Source organism: Somniosus microcephalus, unplaced genomic scaffold, assembly GCF_052327205.1.
Source record: "Somniosus microcephalus isolate GS21.2 unplaced genomic scaffold, FLI_Smic_1.0 unresolved_chr1, whole genome shotgun sequence".
NCBI lineage: Eukaryota > Metazoa > Chordata > Chondrichthyes > Squaliformes > Somniosidae > Somniosus > Somniosus microcephalus.
In genome coordinates, this window is record NW_028225179.1 from 53,476,370 (window position 1) to 53,496,281 (window position 19,912).

At 44.4% G+C, this 19,912-nt stretch overlaps 2 non-coding genes across 2 annotated transcripts; one reads left to right on the plus strand and one right to left on the minus strand.

Moving 5' to 3' along the window:
* Positions 1-14,546: 14,546 nt before the first annotated feature.
* On the minus strand, positions 14,547-14,628 carry trnas-uga (transfer RNA serine (anticodon UGA)). The gene has a single exon. It is a non-coding gene; the product is annotated as a tRNA-Ser (tRNA).
* Positions 14,629-19,045: 4,417 nt separating this feature from the next.
* trnat-agu (transfer RNA threonine (anticodon AGU)) lies at positions 19,046-19,119 on the plus strand. Its single transcript has one exon. It is a non-coding gene; the product is annotated as a tRNA-Thr (tRNA).
* Positions 19,120-19,912: the final 793 nt, after the last annotated feature.

The window sequence follows — 19,912 nt, forward strand, 5'->3', positions numbered from 1 at the left end:
AATATCTCCCCGGATGGAATTGCCCCGAACCTGCAACACCAGCAGAAAAGAGTAAAGAAAGAAATAATGACTGAGACGGCAAGGAAAGTAATTCAGAAAAGTAAAATTCGCACTTTCCAACCGAATCTGGTGAATTGAGACTAATATTGTTGACTTGGAATATTTAGTGAACCGCTTGATATTGTTGAACATTGTGTAAGAAAGCGGATTGGATGGACAGAAGCGCTCTGAAACGATGGCTGATCAGCAGTGGGTGGTAGCGAAATCTTACGGCTTCATTTCCAGCGGCTCGTTGGACTTGGGGTTTGATTCACGCTCGGGGGGTTTCAGTGATTGATATGGGAGAGATTCCCAGGCTCAAATGATGTCTTTGTACCGTTCCAGAAGGTCGGATTGTCTTTTCTCCAAAGAATGTTTGAGCTCCAGAGGACAGAATGCATAGGGTTTGTCCACACAACACACGTGGAGTAAAGAAAATATTGCCAGGAGGTGCGCAGATTGAAGCTGACATGTTAATTAATCACAATTCAAGCGGCCTCATTGGCGATTCCCAGTTCTTGAAACATAGAAAGATAGAAGATAGGAGCAGGAGTAGGCCATTCGGCCCCTCGAGCCTGTTCCGCCATTTAATGAGATCGTGGCAGATCATCCAAATTCAGTACCCTGTCCATGCTTTCTCCGCATATCCCTTAATCCCTTTGGCCTTAAGAAATATATCTAACTCTTTGAAAATATTTAATGAATTGTCCTCAACTGCCTTCTGTGGTACAGAATTCTACAGGTTCACCACTCTCTGGGTGAAGAAATTCCTCCTCATCTCAGTCCTAAATGGCTTACCCTTTATCCGTAGACTATGACCCCTGTTTCTGGACCCCCGCCATCGGGAACATCATTCCTGCATCTAGTCTGTCTAGTCCTGCTAGAATTTAACAAGTTTCAATGAGATCCCCTCTCATTCTTCTAAATTCTAGCGAATATAAGCCTAGTCGACCCAATCTCTCTTCGTCCGTCATTCCTGCCTTCCCAGGTGTCAGTCTGGTGAATCTTCGCTGCATTCGCTCCATGGCTAGAAGATCCTTCCTCAGATAAAGTGACCAAAACTGCACACAATACTCAAGGTGTGGTCTCATTAAGGCCCTGTACAATTGCAGCAAGACATCCTTGCTCCTGTACTCGAAACCTCTCGCTCTCAAGGCCAACATACCATTTGCCTTCTTAACTGCCTGCTGCACCTGCATGCTTACCTTCAGCGACTGTTGCACAAAGCACCCAGATATCGCTGCACTTCCCCTTGTCCCAATCTATTGCCGTTCAGATTATAACCTGTCTTTCTGTTTTTTCCACCAGAGTGGATAACCTCGCATTTATCCACATTATACTGCAGCTGCCATGCATCTGCCCAATCACCCAACCTGTCCAAATCATACTGGAGTTTCTCTGCATCCTCCTCAGAACACACATGCCCACCTTGCTTTGTGTCGTCTGCAAACTTGGAGATATTACATCTAGTTCACTCATCTAGATCATTAATATATATTGTGAATAGCTGGGGTCCTAGCACCGATCCCTGCAGTACCCAACTAGTCATTGCCTGCCACTCGGAAAAAGACCCGGTTTTTCCAAATCACAGAAACCTCACAGTGCAGATAGAGGCAATTTCGGCCCATCGAACCTGCACCGGCACATATCCCACCCGATCCCCGTAACCCCTACACTAACACATATCCCACCCTATCCCCGTAACCTCACGTATTTAATCCCCCTACCACTAAGGGTCAATTTTATCATAGCCAATCAACTAACCTGCATATCTTTGGACTGTGGGAGGAAACCGGAGCACCCGGAGGAAACCCACGCAAACACGGGGAGAATGTGCAAACTCCACACAGACAGTCACCCGAGGCTGGATTCGAACCCGGGTCCCTGGCGCTGTGAGGCAACAGTGCTAACCGCTATGCAAATCTTTCCTTACTGTCTGCCAACCAGTTCTCTATCCAAGTCAGTACAATACCCCAATCCCATGTACTTTAACTTTGCACGCTAATCTCTTGAAGGACATCAGTGAACGAGTTGTGGTGTTGCTGCAAAATGTCATCACCAAAAACCTGAGTAAACAACGACTCTGATGGGACTTGAACCCACCACTTTTGAATGTTTTTTCCAATAATTAACTAGACGTCCAATGCGCTATCCAATGCGCCGTGGAGCCTACTGTATATTACAGTTCTGAATCCGTGAGTTTGTGCTTCTCTGTGGGTTACGCGAGCCTTGAAGGTAAGTTTAAATGATTTCCCTGTAAATTATTTCCAACTCCGTCTTTTCCCGAACTTTGTACAAACGCATAAATGAGAGGATCACACACATCGCTCCGAGAATCTCGTCCGCTAAACTTTTAAAGGTGAGAGTGTTTATTGTGAGGGGATTCCATTTATTGAGACACACATGTGATGTAAAAGTAGCAACAGGTGGCCTTATGATCTGGAGTGAGACTGGTTCCTGAAAGCCAGTTGTGTCTTAAACATTTAGATTTTATTCAATATATGGTCATATTCTGAAGCACCGCTTCAGACATTCTGACTTTGTGACACATGAAGATTTTCAACCCCCCACCAGCTCCTGTCGCTTCTGCTGCCTGCTGCCAGTGATCTACAACAAATCAAATTGCAGGGGCAGGGCGCAAAGAATTATCAGGGAAAGAGGCATGGGCTCAAAATCCAAATTAGAGGGACAGGGTCAGAAGGACAGTTAATGTTCTGGAGTGTGGACTTCGGTCAGAACTGCAAACAAATAGGTGCAAGAGAGAGAGAATCTATTTCCTCTGGTAGGAGGGTCCAGCACAATGGGGCGAAGCAGTAAAGTTAGAGCTCCCCCGTTCAGGGATAATGTAAGGAATCTCTTCTTCACACAGAGGGCAGTGGAAATTTGGAATTCTATTCCCAAAACAACTGGTCAGGCTGGGGTCAATTGACAATTTCAAAATGAGATCGATAAATTTATGTTCGGCGAGGATGTGAAGGATTATGGAATCATCGCAGGTAGATGGAGTTAAGATACAGATCTGCCACGATCTTATTGAATAGCGGAGCATGCTCGAGGTCCTAAATGGCCTCCTCCTATTTCTCTGCTCCTAAGGCAGTAACAGGACAGAAACCTCAACCGCTGCAAACATACGGCACATTTTATTCATATTTAACAGCAAAAATATCCGTGCCGTGTGCAACTATGCTGTGGTCAGAAAAAATACGCGAAGCTGAGGTGTGGTGCTGTGATCATATCATGGTTAGTGCCCTGCATTGTGGCCGCAGTAACCTCGGTTCAAATTTAAATCACATCACAGCTCGCTTTATATCTGCTGTCCTCTGCGGCACCTGCTAATGGAACAGACTGATAAATCAAATCTTACCACATGAAAAAGATGTTTTTTTGGAGGTGAAAACCTATTTACTCATTTAAAACCCCGCACTCTCACATGCCTGAGCCTGATACTCCATAATTCAAACCCGCCTCTTCTCCCAGCTTTTTCTTCTTCCACAATCAGTAGCAATTCTTTACTTTACTCCTTCCATTTCATTGTCACTTGCCTGCCGTATTACCTTAATCTAACATTCACTTCATGTGCTTACGTGGTTAAGTTCTCTCTGCTACCACCGCTGTTCATTGGGGCACATGCTCCATTTGCACCAGTGTACAACCAGTCGATACATTTAGATCTGTTTGACCGCTTGACAGATAAGCGCTGCAAAAGCATGACTGGACTTTAGAAGAACAGCGGCCGAATTGTTCACGAAATTTCATTGGAGAATCTTGTGATATCTTGTTAACTGAAGAACTGGGTTTTGTTTTGATGCTGGTTGGCACTTTTCCGAAAACTCTTGCAGTGCGTGAGCGACGGGCAGCGCTACCAAGCTGCCAATGGGGGTTTAACTGTGAACTATTGGCCCGCTGTTATGGTGCAGTTAGATCGGAAGTGTTCCGTCTTAATCTTAAGAGTTCTGTTGAAATGTGTGATTGAAACAAATATAGGATACATGGAAAGAGTTGAAATGTCTTTGAATGCCCGTGGCGCAAGGCCCTGTGTTCTTTATGAAGAGCGGCAGCAGGAGTAAAGTTTTACAGAAATAAAATGTACAGACTTGGTGCGAATGAGTAAACTGCGCTGGTCTAAGATAGATAAAAGTTTGAAATTAAATTCATTTCCAAAGGATAAAGTTAACCCTTTCTGCCAGCTCCCTCGTCATTTGCTTTTTCAGTTAATATTTCAAACGGTGTAAGAACATAAGAACATAAGAAATTGGAGCAGGAGTAGGCCATTCGGCCCTTCGAGCCTGCTCAGCCATTCAATGAGATCAGGGCTGATGTTCTGCCTCAACTCCATTCACCGGCCCTATCGCCATATCCCTTGATGCCCTTACTCGTCAGAAATCTATCGACTTCTATTTTGAATATACCCAATGACTGAGCCTCCACAGCCCTCTGGGGTAGAGAATTCCAAATATTCACCACCCTCTGTGTGAAGAAGTGTCTTCTCATCTCAGTCCTGAATGGCCTATCCTTTATCCTGAGACGGTGGCCACTGGTTCTAGATTCCCCAGCCTAGGGCATCATCCACCCAGCATCCACTTTATCGAGCTCTGAAATAATTCTGTATGCTTCAATGAGATCCCCTCTCATTCTTCTGAATTCAAGAGAATAGAGGTCTAGTTTACTCAATCTCTTCTCATAGGACAGTCCCGCTATCCCAGTAATCAATCTCGTGAACCTTCGTTGCACCCCCTCTATGGCAAGTATATCCTTCCTTCGGAAAGGAGACCAAAATTGTACCCAGTACTCCAGGTGTGGCCTCACCAATGCCCTATATACTTGGAGTAAGACTTCTTTACTCCTATACACAAATCCTCTTGTAATGAAGGCCAGCATACCATTTGCCAACCGAATGGCTTGCTGCACCTACGCATTCACTTTCAGTGACTCATATACAAGGACACCCATGTTCCTTTGAGCATCTGCATTCCCCAATTTTTCACCATTCAGGAAATACTCTGCCTTCCTGTTTTTTCTACCAAAGTGGATAACTTCACATTTATCCACATCATATTCCATCTGCCATGTTCTCGCTCCGTCACTGAGCCTGTCCAGATTCCCTTGAAGCCTCTTCACATCCTCTTCACAACTGACACTGCCACCTAGCATTGTATCTTGAGCAAATTTGGAAATGTTACATTTAGTCCCCTCATCTAAATCATTGATATAGATTGTGAATAGCTGGGGCCCAAGCACGATCATTGAGTGACCACACTAGTTACAGCCTGCCATCCTGAAAAAGACCCGTTTATCCCTACTCTTTGTTGTCTGTCTCTTAACCAGTGTAAAGCCCGTGTAGATTGGAGTTCGCTCTCAGTTTTCCCATCGATGTGAAAATGAAACACGAGGTGGCGAGGATTGCCCCGAACAGCAGAGCTGGGCACTGACTCGATTTCTATTGCTGCAGGAGTTGTTCTGTTCCTGTAAATATTTCCCTCAACATTAAAACGCCTGTTTTAACTCACAGCGTTTAAATGGGCGATTTTATTATATGTTAGAGAGTTTCCATCAAATAGATTTTAATAAATCTGCAGAAAGATGAGGTTAGGACTGGAACTGGTATGATAACGATACACAGAGTTAACATCAAATTCAGGCTCATTTTGCAATGGGGCAGGAAACCGCAAACAGTTGCTGATATGTGGCACCGTGATCGTATAGTTGTTCGTACTCTGCGTTGTGGCCGCAGCAACTTCGCTTCGAATCCGAGTCATAATATAGGTTTTTCTTCCTTCCACAATCAATAGCCCTCCTTTACTTTCCTCCTTCAATTTCGTTGTAACTTTCCTGTGGTATTACCTTAATCTAACAGTCACTTTCACCTACTCGTACCGCTAAGTGTGCTCTGCTCCCACCGCTATTCCTGGGGCACATGTCCCATTCGCCCCAAACTCAAGTCGATACCTTTAGACCTGAGGGACCGCTCGACAGACAAGCTGTAGGAATGCAGGTTCGGCCTTTGGAACCAAAGCAGCCCGATTTTACAAGTAAACTCCTTGGGGAATGAAGTGAACTGGGGAGATTAACTGAAGAACTGTTTTTTTTTTTAGCTGGTAGTTGGCGCTTTTCCCTAGACAGTTGAGGAGCGTGAGCGATGGGAAGCAGTACATGGCTGCGGATGAAGCGTGAAATGTGAAATATGCAATTTTTGCAAACTGGTTATCAAAATGCATAATGCACGCTCAGTAGGGAACAAAGAGAGGAAGGGACGCTCCGGATGTAACAGACAGGGTAAGGGACGCTACGGATGTAACAGACAGGGTAAGGGACGCTCCAAATGTGCCAGACAGTTTAAGGGACTCTCCAGATTTACCAGACAGTGTAAGGGACGCTCCGGATGTACCAAACAGGGTAAAGGACTCTGCGAATGTATCACACAGAGTAAGGACGCTCCGGATAGATCAGACAGTGTAAGGCATGCTCCTGATGTAACAGACAGTGTAAGGGACGCTCCGGATGTATCAGATAGGGTAAGGGACGTTCCGGATGTACCAGCCAGGGTAAAGGACGCTCCGGATGTATCATACAGATTAAGGGACGCTCCCGATGTACCAGAGAGGGCAAGGGAGGCTCTTGATGTACCAGACAGGGCAAGGGACGCTCCGGATGTACCAGACATTCTAAAGGACACTGCGGAATTACCAGACAGGGTAAGAGATGCTCAGGGGGTTCTAGAGCGGTTAGGGTGCACTCAGGACCTATCAGACAGAATAAGGGACGGTAAAGAGGTATCAGAGAGGCTGATGGATGCAGAGTTATTACTTTCTAAACCTCACATTTTCTAATTATCAATAAAAGCAAAAGTTGAATCCGAATGTAACAGGTGGTCTGCCGTCTCACACGTGGGGTCAATAAGACCGTAGAAAGGGGCCGGCCTGGACAATTGTAGCGCTGAGAAATAGATTTATAACTTACACTGATTCCCCCACCCAATACATTAATAAATAATACAGATATGTCTAAATATATTTGTAATGAACAGAGGTGCAAAAGCATTTACATCTAACACAATAGCAACTCACAAATACATTTGTATCTAACATGGACATACACAAATATACTTACATCCATCACAGGTGATTGATTGCTAAAAGTACTGTAATTGTTTGTCTTTCTGTGTCCCAGAAATTCGGGTCGGGGGCTTCCCGTGGGTGCAAGCCCCCGATCTACACTTACCTTGCGCGCCGGCAGTTGAGCTTTAGGGCTCCGTGGATTTCCTCTCTGTGGCCCGGTCCAGCTCCCGGCGCGCTGTGCTTGCGTGTTCCAGCGGCATAGTTAGTGCGATGCGTCCCCTTGGATAGCGTGAGCCATGGGCAGCCAATCCGAGGAGGGAAAAGCCCATTCATAAGATTGACAGAAAGACCTGTCAAACTTATGAATACTCCGGTCCCCAAAACAGTAGTTAACCTTCAAATAAATTTTAACAAATCATCACACTTTTTAAATAAACTTTAAATTACATTAAATAACTATTTTAAAAATAATTTAAATTTTTGAAAAAAATAATTTAAAAAAAAAACGGGGCTAAAAATAAACTTACCTTACTGTAAAGTATTTAAAAATAATAAACCTCTGGAAAAAATGTTTTCATTTCAATTAATTGACCACTTACCTTTAAAAAGCAGGCCTTACGCCTGCTTTTCAAATGTGTAAATCCTACAGGCTTACCCTTGCGTGAAAACCTGTAAAAAAAAACTATGTTCAAAGCGCACGCGCCGCCTCCCCTGCGCGCGCGTTCCACCTCTGAACCACTTCGTTCAGAGGATCGGAAGTGCCGGTTTCCCGCGCATGCGCGGTGCATGCAAGATATCGGCCCTTCCATCGGATCTACGCGTGAGTACCCCGTGCATACTCACGCGTTGGGACCCGAATCTCTGGGCCTACAATGGGCCAGAAATTCGGGTCGGAGGCTTCCCGTGCGTGGAAGCCCCCGACCTGCAGTTACCTAGCGCGCCTGCCGTTGTGCTGTGGGCCCGCGTGGGATTCTGATCCTGGGCCTGCTCCAGCTGCTGGCGCGCAGTGCTTGCATGTCCCAGTGGCGCCATTAGTTCGAAGAGTCCCCTGGGATCACGTGGGCAATGGAGAGCCAATCGTAGCACGGAATCTTTATTATCAGATTTGACAGGAAGACCTGTCAAATCAATGAATAGAGATCTGCCCGAAAACCTAACTAAAACTTCAACATTTTTTTAGAAAACATCACAATTTTAAAATAACTATAAATTACATAAAATAGCTATTTAAAAAAAAAATTAAATTTTGAAAAAAATAATTACTGTTTTTAACGCGGCTTAAAATAAACTTACCTTTCATTTAAGTATTTAAAAATAATAAACCTGTGGAAAAAAGTTTTAATTTTATTTAATTCACCACTTACCATGTTAAAAGCAGGCCTGGCACTGATTGTTTAATCTCGGCAATGAGAATTTCACATACATAAAGCAGATATTTTAGATCAGATACAGCGTTAAATCTCATTGCTCTAATGCATCAGTGTGTGAATATGACATTAAATGTGTTTCAATACATAAGAAATAGGAGCAGGAGTAGGCCATACGGCCCCTCGGGCCTGCTCTGCCATTCAATAGGGTCATGGCTGATCTGAATGTAGACTCACGTCCACTTCCCTGCCCTCTCCCCGTAACCCCTAATTCCCTTATCTGCTAGGAAAATGTCTATCTCCATTTTAAATTTATTTAATGTTGCAGCTTCCACAGCTCTCTGGGATAGCAAATTCCATAGATTTACTACCCTCTGAGTGAAGAAGTTTCTCCTCATCTCAGTTTTGAAAGGGCAGCAACTTATTCTAAGATTATGCCCCCTAGTTCTAGTCGCACCCATCAGTGGAAACATCCTCACCGCATCCACCCGATCAAGTCCCCTCACAATCTTATATGTTTCGATAAGATCGCCTCTCATTCTTCTGAACTCCAATGAGTAGAGTCCCAACCTACTCAACCTTTCCTCATACATCAACCTCCTCATCTCTGGAATCAACCCAGTGAACCTTCTCTGAACCGCCTCGAGAGCAAGTATATCTTTTCTTAAATATGGAAACCAAAACTGCACGCAGTATTCCAGGTGTGGCCTCACCAATACCCTGTGTAACTGCAGCAAGACTTCCCTGTTTTTATACTCCATCCCCCTTGCAATAAAAGCCAAGATTTCATTGGCCTTCCTGATCACCTGCTGCACCTGCATACTAACTTTTTGTGTTTCATGCACCAGGACCCCCAGATCCCTTTGTACTGTAGCACTTTGCAGTTTCTCTCCATTTAGATAATAACTTGCTCTTTGATTTTTTTCGGCCAGAGTGCATAACCTCACAGTTTCCAACATTATGTTGCATCTGCCAAATCTCTGCCAACTCACTTAGCCTGTCTACGTCCTTTTGCAGGTTTTTTATGCCCTCCTCACTCAATGCTTTCCCTCCCATCTTTGTATCGTCGGCAAACTTGGATATGTTGCACTCGGTCCCTTCCTCCAAATCGTTAATATAGATTGTAAAGAGTTGGGGTCCCAGCACTGACCCCTGCGGAACACCACTAGTTACTGATTGCGAGCCCGAGAACGAACCATTTATACCAACTCTTTGTTTTCTGTTAGATAGCAAATCTTCCACCCATGCCAGTATATTACCCCCAACCCCGTGATTTTTTTTATCTTGATCAGTAATCTTTTGTGTGGAACCTTGTCAAGTGCCTTTTGGAAGTCCAAATACACGACATCCACTGGTTCCCCTTTATCCACCCTGTATGTTACATCCTCAAAGAATTCGAGCAAATTGCTCAAACATGACTTCCGCTTCGTAAAACCATGCTGACTCTGTCCTATTAAATTATGTTTATGCAAATGCTCTGTTACTGTTTCCTTAATAATGGACTCCAACATTTTGCCAACCACAGATGTTAGGCTAACTGGTCTATAGTTTCCAGCTTTTTGTCTACTTCCCTTCTTAAATAAGGGTGTTACATTAGCAGTTTTCTAATCTGCTGGGACCTTTCCTGAGTCCAGGGAGATCTGGAAAATAATCACCGATACATCCACAATCCCTGCCGCCACTTCTCTCAAGACCCTAGGATGTAGGCCATCAGGTCCGGGGGATTTATCCGCCTTAAGTCCCATTATTTTACTGAGTACCATCTCCTTAGTGATTTTAATCGTGTTTAGCTCCTCCCCCCCCCCCATTGCCCCCTGTTTGTCCAGTGTTGGGATATTTTTAGTGTCCTCTACTGTAAAGACTGATACAAAATACAGTAGGGGGATTTAAAGCAGATTCGGAGCCAATGGTTTCTAAGGTGATCTTACCTGTGGCTCGTTAGTTCAGTATTTCTGTTTCCAAATGGTAGAAACAACCTTTAATAAAGTCCCCTTTACCGCATGTCCTGCCGAGCTCCCAGATTGACAATGTGGAAAATATGGAGCAGGCTTCTGGAAACAAACGGACTTACACATTGACCTCACAGTTTCAGCACTTCTGGGACGGAATTCCTGCTTTAAAGAATAAAATTGCCGTTTTATTGCGACGTACTGAACACAAGCTGTTTTTCTGGCAGTTATTATTTGAAGATTTGTGGAATGTCTCCAGGCCGAGGAAAGTGGTTCTATTAAAATGTTGGGGCGCGTCCAGAGTTTGGACCCGGTACCTCTTGCATTTTAATTGATGTGAATTCCCAAAATGACAACCACACCCCTAGACCAAAGAACCACTAACCTTGCACTGATTGTTTAATCTCGGCAATGAGAATTTCACATACATAAAGCAGATATTTTAGATCAGAGACAGCGTTAAATCTCAATGCATCAATGTGTGAATATGGCATTAAATGTGTTTCAATACAGTAGGGGGATTTAAAGCAGATTCTGAGCCAATGGTTTCTAAGGTGATCTTACATGTGGCTCGTTATTTCACTCTCCCCTTCCTCCCACACGCTGACGGTTTTTAAACCTTGTTTTATTTCTGCTTCTCTGGGCCAGAGCATTCCACAGTCCCACAAGCCTTTTTACAAATACCCTTTCACTGCTTGACTTCTCTGTTTATTAGTTATGAAGCACCTTGAGGTGCAATGGTGGCGTTTCTGACGTCAAATTAAAAGGCGGCGATTTGGAAACACGTTGGGATCACAGTTTCTTTTGCACAGAATTGAACCGGAATCTTTCAAGATGGACTATTGTATTTGCTGCATCACAATAAAACATATCTTGTTATAAAGGCTGGCTCATTAGCTCCCCAGTGTCAGAGGAAGGATGGTCTGATCTCCTCATTTATTTCATGTAAGACACAAACACAGGGTAATCATTCAGAATCACCTCACAGATTGACACAGATATAAACAAAGCGGTAGATACAGATAGCAATGAGACACATGGCGAAATGGACAAGAGTTCTGTACACAATTAAACTCTACAGAGATACCGACAGTGTGAGAGATCATTACAGGATCCTGCAACGATGCCTCGGTCAATAGCAACAGTTAGGAGCTGCATTTCAGATGCGGTAACAAACCCATGAGTTTGTTTGCTGTTCCCCAGCTCCCAGAGTGAGTGTGGCCGCGGCAGCAGCAACATTCAGGCCGCCTGTCCGGCCCCGCTCTCTCCAAGCGCCCTCTGCTGGTGGAAAGCAGCAATTGCAACCTCAGAGAGCGTAAACTGCCCATCGCTGCGTAACAAGATATCATTGAAGCAGAGGAGCGCAGAGGTTTACATCTGCAGCGTGTAGGTAATATGACCGACTCATTGTTTTGGAACAGCTGAACCTGAATCGTTCTCTGGCAGATGTTGCAGATTTACGTATGAAAAGTGCCCTCGAGGTACAATCGACAAATTTGGAGATGACGTGCAGTGGGACAAGTTAAAGGATCAGCACAGTTAATGCCGAGAACAAATTAAACAGTAGCTCAAGCTGATGAATCTTACACTGGTGAAAATCATCAGCGGAAATTTAGAGGAAGCGACATTGAGAAGGGCTGTACTGCGATTCTAACACTTCTCCAAGCACATTCCGGGCAAATCATTGACAGTAAAAAGACGGTTTGGAATGGAAATGGAACTGCGGGCACGCGTGACAGAGCATTGGTATTGGGAATGCAAAACTGCTGTCTCCAATACTCTGCTTACCTGAATCAGTCAAAATGCAATGGACAATACATGACAAACCTATTTGAATATACATTTGATAATCAGTTGATTCGGTCTGTATTCCAGACAGAGTGACACTTCAGTGAATGGGTATGAATCTCGCTTGAGGGATTGTAGATTGAAATTTGCGAAAGGTCCCTCGTGAGCCCCTTTTTAACGTTGGCGTCGTACTTCTGCTCCCACATGACACAGATCAGCCACAGCCTCTGCTCCCTGCCCGCCGGCTGCAGAAACCTTGCCTCCAGATTACAAACTGATTCCAGGTCGGAGATAAATATTCAGGGCAGGGCCTAAACACACCGGGTGGGATCAAATAATAAAGCAGTTATTTTAGGCCAGAGACAGCGATAAATGTCCTATATTGCTCATATGCATCAATTTGTGAATCTGACATTAAATGGGTTGAAATACAGTGGGGGGATTTAAAGTAGATTCGGGGCCAATAGTTTCCAAGTTGATCTTTCCTGTGTCTCTCTTGCCTCTCTGCCCCCTTCCTCCCACAGGCTGCCGGTTTTTAAACCTTGTTTTAAATCTGCTGCTTGCTGGGCCAGTGCATTCCACAATCTCACAGCCCTTTCTGCAAATACCCTTTCAGTGCTTGACTTCTCTGTTTATTAGTTATGAATCACCTTGACGTGCAATGGTGGCGTTTGTGACGTCAGATTAAAAGGCAGGCTATCGGAAACACGTTGGAGTCACAGTTTCTTTTGCACAGAATTGAAACTGAAACTTTTGAGATGGAATATTATATTTGCTGCATCACAGTAAACAATATCGTGTTATAACTGTTGGCTTATTTGTTCCCCAGTGTCAGAGGAAGAGTTGTCTGATCCCCCCATTTATTTCATATAAGACACAAAAATAGGGTAATCATTCAGAATCACCTCACAGATTGACACTGAGATAAATTAAGCGGGAGATACAGAGAGCAATGGGACATATGGCGGAATGGACAAGAGAGCTGGAGAAATAAGAAACGGCCTGAGAGTCCAGAAGACAGTGACCGGAAGCTGATAGACATCAGTGTGTGGGGGGCGGGAAATTCCGCCAGCATTCGGTCCCGTGGCTTAGCTGGTTAAAGCGTCTGTCTAGTAAACGAGGAGATTCTGGGTTCGATTCCCAGCTGGGCCTATATTTAAAAATCTCCACGGGTGAGTTTCTTCTCGTGTGAAAAACCTACAATTCCTTTAAATGTAACTGTGCCTGCATCAGTTCCCATTCTGGATGAAGGCTCCAGTGGCTGCGAGGATTGCGTTGAATTTCACCGCTTCTGTATTTCTGGCGGTGCTGATTTTGGACTCTTCACCAAAAATCCATGTTTCTTTAGCAGTGCCATGCGATACTTTGCAGAGCTCCAGTTGTTGATGTGTGGTGCCGTGCACGTATAGTGATTAATAATCTGCATTCTGGCCGCAGCAACTTCGGCTCCAAACCGAAACATAACGCAGACTTTTCTTCCTTCCACAATCAATAGCTCTCCTTTACTTTCCCCCTTCAATTTCATTATAATTTTCCTGCGGAATTTCCTTAATCTAACATTCACTTTCAGCCACTTAAACTGCTAAGTGTGCTCTGCTACCACCACTCTTCCTGGGCCACATGTCCCATACGCCCCAATCTGAGTTGGTGCTTTGAAAACATTTCGACCTGCGGGACCTCCCGACAGTCAAGCTCTGCGAAAGCAGAGCCGGCCTTCGGAACCAATGCAGCCCGATTCAGAAAATTCCTTGGGAAATGAAGCTTCAAACTTTTCAAACAAATCGTTTTATTGACATAATAATACAAGTTTTACAGAGAGAGACTTGTACAACCTCAGTGGTGCAACTCAGAACTTAGAATGTTCAATTCTTCTGCTTCGGGAGAGGGAGAGATGAATTATGAGTTGGTGTCCTCCTTGTTTTTTTTCTGGTCAGTCTTCCAGATCTCCATTCCGTTTGTATGTCTCCTGGCCTGTCTCCTGGAATGTGTTCTGCTTTTCACTTTAGAATGGCTGCTCTTGTAACATTGCTGCTGACAGAAACATGCCTTCCAGTGACTTTCCATTCTCTCTCTCCCATGGTTACACAGACTGATGCTACCGGACAGCAGCGAGTGTAAGGAAAGGTACATCAGAGCCTGTCGAGGCCTCCTTATCTGGAGCTTCCAGACAATCTGCAGATAACTTTTGGAGTTCGGTCAGCAAACCTTCTTGAAGTAAGTGATCCAGTTGTCTCGGCAATCCTTTAGTTTCCTTAAAACCGGCATTGAAAAATCCAAAATCCTCCCAGAGGGAGCAGATTGAAGAAAATAATTTATTCGAAATAATTAATTATCATAATGAGAAAACCCGCTGCGAGCAAGGCTCGAATCTGCGCGTGAAAACTCCATTGGATTTCAAATCCAACGCCTTAACCACTCGGCCATCGCAGCCGCTGCAACATCGGTTCCAACATATTAAATTCTCAAATCGCTGACCCTGTTTATTGTTGGCGATGACGGTTTCGTGACATTTAGTTTGCTGCAAATTCAGCAAGTCCAGAAGTATCGCAGCGATCATTACAATAAAAGAAAACTTCCGATATTTAACGTTATGTAAGATGTTGAGAACATTATGGAATATTCTGCAGGGTAATGAAAATAAACAGCAGAAACATTGTGTTCTGCTCCCACATGACACAGATCAGCCACAGCCTCTGCTCCCTGCCCGCCGGCTGCAGAAACCTTGCCTCCAGATTACAAACTGATTCCAGGTCGGAGATAAATATTCAGGGCAGGGCCTAAACACACCGGGTGGGATCAAATAATAAAGCAGTTATTTTAGGCCAGAGACAGCGATAAATGTCCTATATTGCTCACATGCATCAATTTGTGAATCTGACATTAAATGGGTTGAAATACAGTGGGGGGATTTAAAGTAGATTCGGGGCCAATAGTTTCCAAGTTGATCTTTCCTGTGTCTCTCTTGCCTCTCTGCCCCCTTCTTCCCACAGGCTGCCGGTCTTTAAACCTTGTTTTAAATCTGCTGCTTGCTGGGCCAGTGCATTCCACAGTCTCACAGCCCTTTCTACAAATACCCTTTCAGTGCTTGACTTCCCTGTTTATTAGTTATGAATCACCTTGAGGTGCAATGGTGGCGTTTGTGACGTCAGATTAAAAGGCAGGCTATCGGAAACTCGTTGGAGTCACAGTTTCTTTTGCACAGAATTGAAACTGAAACTTTTGAGATGGAATATTGTATTTGCTGCATCACAGTAAACAATATCGTGTTATAACTGTTGGCTTATTTGTTCCCCAGTGTCAGAGGAAGAGTTGTCTGATCCCCCCATTTATTTCATATAAGACACAAACATAGGGTAATCATTCAGGATCACCTCACAGATTGACACTGAGATAAATTAAGCGGGAGATACAGAGAGCAATGGGACATATGGCGGAATGGGCAAGAGAGCTGAAGAAATAAGAAACGGCCTGAGAGTCCAGAAGACAGTGACCGGAAGCTGATAGACATCAGTGTGTGGGGGGCGAGAAATTGCGCCAGCATTCGGTCCCGTGGCTTAGCTGGTCAAAGCGTCTGTCTAGTAAACGAGGAGATTCTGGGTTCGATTCCCAGCTGGGCCTATATTTAAAAAATCTCCACGTGTGAGTTTCCTCTCGTGTGAAAAACCTACAATTCCTTTAAATGTAACTGTGCCTGCATCAGTTCCCATTCTGGATGAAGGCTGCGAGGATTGCGTTGAATTTCACCGCTTCTGTATTTCTGGCGGTGCTGATTTTGGACTCTTCACCAAAAATCCATGTTTCTTTAGCAGTGCCATGCGATACTTTGCAGAGCTCCAGTTGTTGATGTGTGGTGCCGTGCACGTATAGTGATTAATAATCTGCATTCTGGCCGCAGCAACTTCGGCTCCAAACCGAAACATAACGCAGACTTTTCTTCCTTCCACAATCAATAGCTCTCCTTTACTTTCCCCCTTCAATTTCATTATAATTTTCCTGCGGTATTTCCTTAATCTAACATTCACTTTCAGCCACTTAAACTGCTAAGTGTGCTCTGCTACCACCACTCTTCCTGGGCCACATGTCCCATACGCCCCAATCTGAGTTGGTGCTTTGAAACCAGTCGATACATTTCGACCTGCGGGACCTCCCGACAGTCAAGCTCTGCGAAAGCAGAGCCGGCCTTCGGAACCAATGCAGCCCGATTCAGAAAATTCCTTGGGAAATGAAGCTTCAAACTTTTCAAACAAATCGTTTTATTGACATAATAATACAAGTTTTACAGAGAGAGACTTGTACAACCTCAGTGGTGCAACTCAGAACTCAGAATGTTCAATTCTTCTGCTTCGGGAGAGGGAGAGATGAATTATGAGTTGGTGTCCTCCTTGTTTTTTTTCTGGTCAGTCTTCCAGATCTCCACTCCGTTTGTCTGTCTCCTGGCCTGTCTCCTGGAATGTGTTCTGCTTTTCACTTTAGAATGGCTGCTCTTGTAACATTGCTGCTGACAGAAACATGCCTTCCAGTGACTTTCCATTCTCTCTCTCTCCCATGGTTACACAGACTGATGCTACCGGACAGCAGCGAGTGTATGGGAAGGTACATCAGAGACTGTCGAGGCCTCCTTATCTGGAGCTTCCAGACAATCTGCAGATAACTTTTGGAATTCGGTCAGCAAACCTTCTTGAAGTAAGTGATCCAGTTGTCTCGGCTATCCTTTAGTTTCCTTAAAACCGGCATTGAAAATTCCAAAATCCTCCAAGAGGGAGCAGATTGAAGAAAATAAATTATTTGAAGCAGTTAATTATCATAATGAGAGAGCCCGCTGCGAGCAGGGCTCGAACCTGCGCGGTGAAACCCCATTGGATTTCAAGTGCAACGCCTTAACCACTTGGCATTCGCAGCCGCGAAAATGTCGGCTCCAAGATACTAAATTCTCAAATCGCTGACCCTGTTTATTGTTGGCGATGACGGTTTCGTGATATTTAATTTGCTGCAAATTCAGCAAGTCCAGAAGAATCGCAGCGATCATTACAATAAAAGAAAACTTCCGATATTTAACGGTATGTAAGATGTTGAGAACAGTATGGAATATTCTGCAGGGTAATGAAAATAAACAGCAGAAACATTGTGTTCTGCTCCCACATGACACAGATCAGCCACAGCCTCTGCTCCCTGCCCGCCGGCTGCAGAAACCTTGTCTCCAGATTACAAACTGATTCTAGGTCGGAGATAAATATTCAGGATAGAGCCTAAACGCAGCGGGTGGGATCAAATAATAAAGCAGTTATTTTAGACCAGAGACAGCGATAAATGTCCTATATTGCTCACATGCATCAATTTGTGAATCTGACATTAAATGGGTTTCAATACAGCGGGGGGATTTAAAGTAGATTCGGGGTCAATAGTTTCCAAGTTGATCTTTCCTGTGTCTCTCTTGCCTCTCTGCCCCCTTCCTCCCACAGGCTGCCGGTTTTTAAACCTTGTTTTAAATCTGCTGCTTGCTGGACCAGTGCATTGCACAGTCTCACAACCCTTTCTACAAATACCCTTTCAGTGCTTGACTTCTCTGCTTATTAGTTATGAATCACCTTGAGGTGCAATGGTGGCGATTGTGACGTCAGATTAAAAGGCAGGCTATTGGAAACACGTTGGAGTCACAGTTTCTTTTGCACAGAATTGAAACTGAAACTTTTAAGCTGGAATATTGTATTTGCTGCATCACAGTAAACAATATCGTGGTATTACTGTTGGCTTATTTGTTCCCCAGTGTCAGAGGAAAAGTTGTCTGATCCCCCCATTTATTTCATACTAGCTGGGGAGCCCGGCGTTGCCGGGGCTGTTTTGGGGCAGGCGGTTTAAATCGAGTGCCAGGCTTTGGGGCCCTGTCTGTGTCCCTTTGTGAATCTGGTGCTGGGCAACATTTTAAATCGAGTGGCAGGCTTTAGGGCCCTGTGTGTGTCCCTGTCTGTCTACCTTTTAAAAGCTTGCAAAATGCAAGTGAAACTACTTATGGCTTTGGGGCCCTGTCTGTGTCCCTTTGTGAATCTGGTGCTGGGCAACATTTTAAATCGAGTGGCAGGCTTAGGGCCCTGTCTGTGTCCCTGTATGTCTACCTTTTAAAAGATTGTAAAATGAAAGTGAAAGTACTTATAAAACGTTTTTGGTAAATCTTATGTTATTTTTAAAAGAGATACTAACTTTGAAAGTCATTAAACCTGGAAGCTGAAGTCATTTGAGCTGGAAGCTGAGTGAAAGAATGGCTGCCACATCCCCGAGATGAAAACGAATAGTCCCGCCCACACAAACACCGATTGGCCAACCTTCAGGGGACCGTACTGTAGGATTGGTCAATCGTGACGGAACAGGATTGGTGGAACCTTGATGTCAGTCAATCAATGCTAGCAGATAATGAGTTTAATTTTGAAGGTTTTTTGCTGAAGGTTTTTTGCATAAGGCGCGAACACTTTTCGTCCGACTGAAAAGTAAATACGCTTAAAACCGTCTCTGAAGCGTAAGCTTTCTTTGGAGGTAACGCGCGCGTAGGTACGCCCTGTAACTTTCGAGCGCATAGCCCGACAGACGCACAGGCGATGACAGAATGACAGACAGAATGACAGACAGAAGTACCGATTTATATATATAGATAAGACACAAACATAGGGTAATCATTCAGAATCACCTCACAGATTGGCACTGAGATAAATTAAGCGGGAGATACAGAGAGCAATGGGTCATATGGCAGAATGGTCAAGAGAGCTGGAGAAATAAGAAATGGCCTGAGAGTCCAGAAGACAGTGACCGCAAGCTGATAGACATCAGTGAGTGCGGGTGAAAAATTGTGCCAGCATTCGGTCCCGTGGCTTAGCTGGTCAAAGCGTCTGTCCAGTAAACAGGAGATCCTGGGTTCGATTCCCAGCGGGGCCTATTTTTATAGAATCTCCAGGGGTGAGTTTCTTCTCGTGTGAAAAGGCTACAATTCTTTTAAATGTAACTGTGCCTGCACCAGTTCCCATTCTGGATGAAGGCTCCAGTGGCTGCGAGGCCTCCGTTGAATTTCACCGCTTCTGTATTTCTGGCGGTGCTGATTTTGGACTCTTCATCAAAAATCCATGTTTCTTAAGCAGTGCCATGCGATACTTTGCAGAGCTCCAGTTGTTGATTTGTGGTGCCGTGCTCGGATAGTGATTAATGATCTGCATTCTGGCCGCAGCAACTTCGGCTCCAAACCGAAACATAACGCAGACTTTTCTTCCTTCCACAATCAATAGCTCTCCTTTACTTTCCCCCTTCAATTTCATTATAATTTTCCTGCGGTATTTCCTTAATCTAATATTCACTTTCAGCCACTTAAACTGCTAAGTGTGCTCTGCTACCACCACTCTTCCTGGGCCACATGTCCCATACGCCCCAATCTGAGTTGGTGCTTTGAAACCAGTCGATACATTTAGACCTGCGAGACCTCCCGACAGTCAAGCTCTGCGAAAGCAGAGCCGGCCTTCGGAACCAATGCAGCCCGATTTAGAAAATTCCTTGGGAAATGAAGCTTCAAACTTTTCAAACAATTCGTTTTATTGACATAATAATACAAGTTTTACAGAGAGAGACTTGTACAACCTCAGTGGTGCAACTCCAAACTCAGAATGTTCAATTCTTCTGCTTCGGGAGAGGGTGAGATGAATTATGATTTGCTGTCCTCCTTGTTATTTTTCTGGTCAGT